Source organism: Canis lupus, chromosome 2, assembly GCF_048164855.1.
Source record: "Canis lupus baileyi chromosome 2, mCanLup2.hap1, whole genome shotgun sequence".
Classification (NCBI taxonomy): domain Eukaryota; kingdom Metazoa; phylum Chordata; class Mammalia; order Carnivora; family Canidae; genus Canis; species Canis lupus.
Window position 1 is genome coordinate 54,257,097 of NC_132839.1, and position 6,276 is coordinate 54,263,372.

Here is a 6,276-nt window from a genome sequence, read left to right on the forward strand (position 1 = left end):
CACAAACTTCACAATGTCCATTTATTACCTTACAGTTCCATTAGTCAAATCCAAAATGGGTTAAACTAGGCTAAACTCAGAGGTGTCCGCAGGGCCTCCTCCTGGAGGTTCTATGGAGCATCTACTTCTCTGCCTTTTCCAGGTTGCAGAGGCCACCCACATTCCTTGGTTTGTGGCTGCCACCAGTTTTTCAAAGCTGGCAATGGTCCCATCTTTCTGACATTGTATCAATCCAACACTAACTCTTCTTCGGCCTCCTGCTTCTACTTTTAAGATCCTTGTGATTACAGTGTCCGCCAAGATAATCTCCCTATTTTAACATCACCTGGTTAGCTATTTTAATTCCATCTGCAACTTTCATTCCTCTGTCACGTAGCTGTAACGTGGTCACAGATTCTGGGGACTAGGAGGACATCTTTGGGGACAGGGGCATTATTCTGCCTACCACAGTATTCAGGATGTCTGCCAGAACCTCAGGTTGAGGAGCACATCTAGAGATCACCTGATCTAATACACGCCTCCTTATCCATTGCTGGGGTCTGTGGGACAGTTAGCACTGTGCTGCATGGTCCAGACTCACTTTCTAACTCCATTTTATGATACTTTCACTTGCTCTTCCTTTGGAAACCGTACTGTGGACCAGGGTGCCTCTAAGCAGCAGTCTTGTTTCTGCTTCCTAATTTGTTGCCGTGCTCTTAAAAGCCAGATCACAAAGTTTATTGGCATATAGACATGTGTGTAAAGTAAGAGTAGGTAGGCTCTGAGTGAGACCCTAGCAGCTACTGTAGGTTTTCCTTCTCTTTCTCAGGTCTCATCCTGTCTCACCCCCTCCTCCAGCATATTTCACATTATCTGCTCTATGGCTATAAAGCCAAGGAAAGGTTCACTCAGGCCAGGAGAGAATCTTCCACCCTAGGTCCCTGCCACTCTGCCTTAGGCTCTGAGGACATTTTGAGAGGAGTAAACATGCCTCTGTGGCAGAAGTGCAGCCCAACTTTCAGGAGGGCAGTTTGGGGACAGGAATGAAGGCTGCTTTCAGGAATCTAGCCCAATGAAATAGATTATTTGGGGAACCTGGACAGCTCAGTTGCTTAAGCTTCTGACTTCAGCTCGGGTCATGATATTGGGATCGAGCCCCATGTCGGACTCCTCACTATGTGGGGAGCCTGCTTGTTCCTCATCCCTCTCCCTGCGCCCCTCCCCCTGCTTGTGCTCTGTCTCTCTCTCAAATAAATAAATAAACAAACAAACAAACAAAAATTTTAAAAGAATATTTATGGACAAGGCTCTTTACTGAAGTATGACTTATAATTCAGGAAAATCAGAAATAGCCTAAATGTTCAGCTACAGATGATTGGTTAAATAAATTATGGTTTTCTCATATGATGAAGTATATCCCGTCATGAAAAACAAATCATGTTTTCTAACTACTAAATGGACCCATGGGAGAATTAAAAAAACAAAACAAAAACAAAATAAAAAGCCAGAAAGCACAAATCCCAGAGTGGGGAAGTCCTTTCTAAGTATTACACAAAACCTAAAGTCTCAAAAGATTCATAAATTTGATTACAAAAACAACTAAAAATTTCGGCATCACAAAAACTACAGCAAGCAAAGTCAAAAGAAAAACTTTAAACTAGGAGCAGTGTGTAGAGGGCCGGGGCTGGGGGGATGGTTGTGCAACTCATGACACAGGCAGAGGGATGACTTCTCTAGTATATGAAGAGTATCCACAAATTATTATTTTTTAAAAAGATTTTACTTATTTATTCATGAGAGAGAGAGAGAGAGAGGCAGAGAGACAAGCAGGCTCCATGCAGGAAGCCTGATGTGGGACTCAATCCTGGGACCCTGGGATCACGCCCTGAGCCAAAGGCAGACGCTTAACTGCTGAGCCACCCAGGCGTCCCTCCACAAATTATTTTTAAGTGAATCAGCAATGACTGAAGTAGAAATAGCCAAAGGATATGAAGAAACAGTTCATAGGAAAAGGGGAAATTCAATTTCTTAAATATGTGAAAAGATGCTCAAAACTCCCTTATAAAGGATAAATGAAAACTTTATCTCCAATGATACTGTTGTTCACTTACCAGATCAGCAAAGACAACAAGGTTTGGTAACATACTGGGTTTGCAAGTGTGGGAGAGAACAGACACCCTCCCACCTGGCTGGTTGGTGTGTAAACTGATTTAACCTTGACAGAAGGAATTTGGCAATATTTATCAAACATATAAACACACGTCCCCTTTGACTCAGCACTTCCACTTCTGGAGATTTATCCTACAGATATCCTCACATAGAAGTGAAATGGTGAATGCATCAGGCTTTTCACTGCAAAATCATCTGTAGTTGGAATGAACCTAAACATTCAGGATAACGTTCTTGTGTGTCTGTGCAACAAGGAATGTGGGTAGCTATGAAAAAAAAAGAACTAGTGTGCTACCTATAACAATCTCTAAGACACGCTGTTAAGCAATAAAACTAATAAATAAAATTTTAAAAAAGATTTTATTTTGGGGAAGCCCCAATGGCTTAGTGGTTTAGCGCCTCTCTCTCTCTCTCTCTCTGCCTCTCTCTCTCTCTGTTTCTAATAAATAAATAAAATCTTTTTTAAAAAAAGAAGATTTTATTTATGTATTCATGAGAGACACACAGAGAGAGGCAGAGACACAGGCAGAGGAAGAAGCAGGCTCCCTGTGGGGAGCCTGATGTAGGACTCGATCGCAGGACCCCAGGATCACAACCTGAGCCCAAGGCAGATGCTCAACCACTGAGCCACCCAGGTGCCCCAATAAATACATTTTTTAAAAAAGGAAATAAACAGATCAATGTCCAAGTAGATTATCAATTGTATTTTAAGCAGGAGAAAGCACATAATTCACTTTCACATATGTAAATAATGATTCTAAAGCTACACAAGACACTGATAACACTGGTTGTTTTCCAGGAAGGGAATGGGGGAGCTAGCAAACAAGGCAGAAAGCAGATTTTTCCATGTATCCTTTCATTTTTTGGCACATTGAGCCACGTGAATATGCTGTGTATTCAAAATATAAATAAAAGTGCAAGGCAAAAAGACCAGAGGATTAACAGATTTTGCAATATAAAAATTGTTTAACTTTTCTATATTTGCAGATGAAATGACTTGATGTCTGGGGTTTGCTTGGAAATAATCCAGGCACAGGGGTATGTCAGGGCTGGCTGCTCAATATAGCATGATTTAAAGTAGGGGAAAATCACAAGCAACCTTAATATTCAGTAATTGGGGATTGATTAAATAAATTAAGGTCCTCCGTGTGGACAAAAAAAAAAATACTATGTCATCATTTTAAAAATAACAAATCATGTTTTGGAAGTAGTAAAAGAATCTGTTTTTGTTTTGTTAATAAACATGGACTGGAAGGACCTTTCTAAGAATTATGCCAAGCCCAAAAGTCACAAAAGGAAAGTAAGTAATTTGACGTGTAAGCAAAAATCTCTGCATTACAAAAACCACTGCAAGCAACATCAAAAGGGAAACTTTATACTGGGGGGAACATCAGCCTTATCTTGATCACTGTCTGGGAGCTCAAAGGTGGGTACACTGGGAGCTTATTATACTGTTCTTATTATGTTGAGTATGTTTTCAAATTTCTGTGATAATTTAAAAATGATTTAAGTATATATGCACTTCTACGTGGCAAAAGACAACTGCCCTGGACTATAATATTTGCAACACATATAACAAAGAATATCAATAACATTCAAAAAGTTGCTACAAGGTGATTTTTAAAAATAAGGATCTCACAATTCAAAACTGGTGGAAGGGTTAGATTCAAAGACTTGTGGAAGAAGAAACTAAAACGGCCAATTGATATATGAAAAAATGTTCAATCTTAGTCCTATTCAGGAAACCATTTCAAAGCAAGGAGATGTCAGATTTTCCCCAGGATACTGGCAAAGGTTTAGACAATTGACCACACCTAGAGTTGGCCAGGGTGTGAGGGTCGCATTCCTGGAACACTTGTGAATTGTTCTGAGTGCTGGAGAAAGTAAAATGGCAATTTTACTGTTAAACATGTAAGGACATGGTGCCTGGGTGGCTCAGTCAATTCAGCATCTGACTCTTGGTTTCAGCTCAGATCATGATCTCAAAGTCATGAGAAGGAGCCCTGCGTTGGGCTCCACGCTCAGTGGGGAGTTTGCTGAAGATTCTCTCCCTCTGACCCTTCCCCTCCTCTGAAAATAAATTAATAAATCTTTTGAAAAATGCAAGGATGTGTAGGAGGAGGCTTATTGAAGCATTCCTTGTCATAGGAAAAATTAAAAGGCCAAAGGGTCCGCAGCATGCCATTTAAACAAATGATTATAAACATCCCAGGAAGCACAGCAGTTAGACAGAATGAGTTAATTCTGTATATTTACCTTGGAAAGATGTCCATGGATATTTTTAAGTAAAAAAAAGAAAAAGAAAAAGCATGTGCTAAAGGAACATGCGTACTATTGTTCTTCGTAAGAGCTCTTATCTTCGTAAGCACTCTCCTGGGGGTGGTGTCATGAGTGTTGGGATGAGTGGAAAGTCACGTGCCCATTGATTAACCTGTGTTCTCAGTGAGGTCAGTTTGCTGCTGCAGGGGGCTGGGGGGAGGGCAAAGAGACTGCCCCTATTTTCTTATACATCTGTGTACTCTTTAAATTATAGAACAAACCTACTATCTTTGTAGCAACCACCACCCCAAACAGTAAAATACTATTTAAAAAAGAAAAGGATACAAAAAAGCCCTGGGGAAGGGGGAGATGGGGGGAGTCAGCCACCCCCCCCTGCCCTGCGTGGGGCACCTGGGTGCTCCTGATCCCGCTGCAAGCTCTGGAGCAGCTGTGCAGAGCCCTGGCAGGGAGTGCCTAATGTCAGGGTGGGGTAGGGACCAGCCCAAGGCAGCTCAGTGAAGGTTCCCTCTCAAGCCCCCTCCTCCAAGCTGGAGTCCCTTGAGGACCAAGGAGTCCCTTCAAGGTCTCCATCTCCCCATGAGTTCATAAAGAGAGTGGGAGTAGGCAGGAGAGGGGTGGGGACTCCTGGGGTCCTCAGCCTCGAACACCAGCAGCATTCAGTTTCCTCATCTCTCAGGGTCCCTTCCCTCCACACTCCTCCCTCTCCTGGGGGAACAATGTAGCCTAGAACTGAACACCTATTGTGAGCAAGTGATTTAACTCTGAGGCCAACACAGTTCCTGCCCAGGAGCCTCAAACAGTGAAGAGAGAAAGGGTTACAGTTATTCATTCACTCGTTTGGTTGGTCAATCAACAGACATTTAAGGAGCACACACTGCGTGCGTGTGGACACCAAGCGTGGCTCTGTGGACACAGGTGGCACCTGTCCTGGGGGACTCATGGTCTACTGAGGCAACAGTAGCAGAGATCATAAACTCCAAGGGTGCAGGGGCCAGTCGGTACTGTTTTCCACGGGGCCCCAGTGCCTAGCGTGAGACTTGGCACATTTATCAGATGAATGAAGGAACCAAGATCCACGTCATTGTTGTGACGACAGCAAGAGGTCTGCTCTGTGCCTGGGAAGGGCAGGAGAGGGTCAGTGAACAGGGGGAGCTATTTGAATTGAGTCTTGAGGATGGAGTTGAATTAGCCTAGTGGACAGGTGGAGGAAGCTTGTCTGGAGCAGAGGGACCAGCATCTGCAAAGGCAGGGGGTCAAGTGCATGATGGGGCATCAGGCTGGGGCATCAGGCTGGGGCAGGTGAGGATGGGACATTAGAGCCTTGGATGCCATGCTGAGGATTTTAGACTCTGCTCCTAGGGGATGCTGAGTCTCTGATGAATTTTGAGAGAAAGACCCTACTGGAGATAGATTTGCCTTTTAGAGCACGCTCCTGGAGACAGTTTGGGTCCCCTTTGGAGGGGAGTCAGGTGGGAGGCAGGGAACCTGATGGGAGGGGGCCAGGCTTTCCAGAGGTGGAGGAACTCAGTGGACGAGGGAGGAGGGAGGGCTTTGCCTTCACCAAGGGGGCAGTCTGAGGATATTGAGGAGGCTTGGTAACCAGGAGCTGCAGGCTTGAAGAGGTAGATTTTCCAAGAAGGAAGGAAGGTGAACCCGTTGGCTGCTGGAGCTGGGATTCTTGTATTATTATTCCTCCTTGCTGTTGTTTTCAAGAATTCAGTTTGGGTTTTATTATAAAATTGATTAAAAACACATTGTTGGAAATAAAGGAGGACAAAGAGCAGCTTTGAGAGCAAACTGCCTTGGCTCAGGCAGGAAGCAGGAAAGGATTTTGATGTGAGGCTGGGC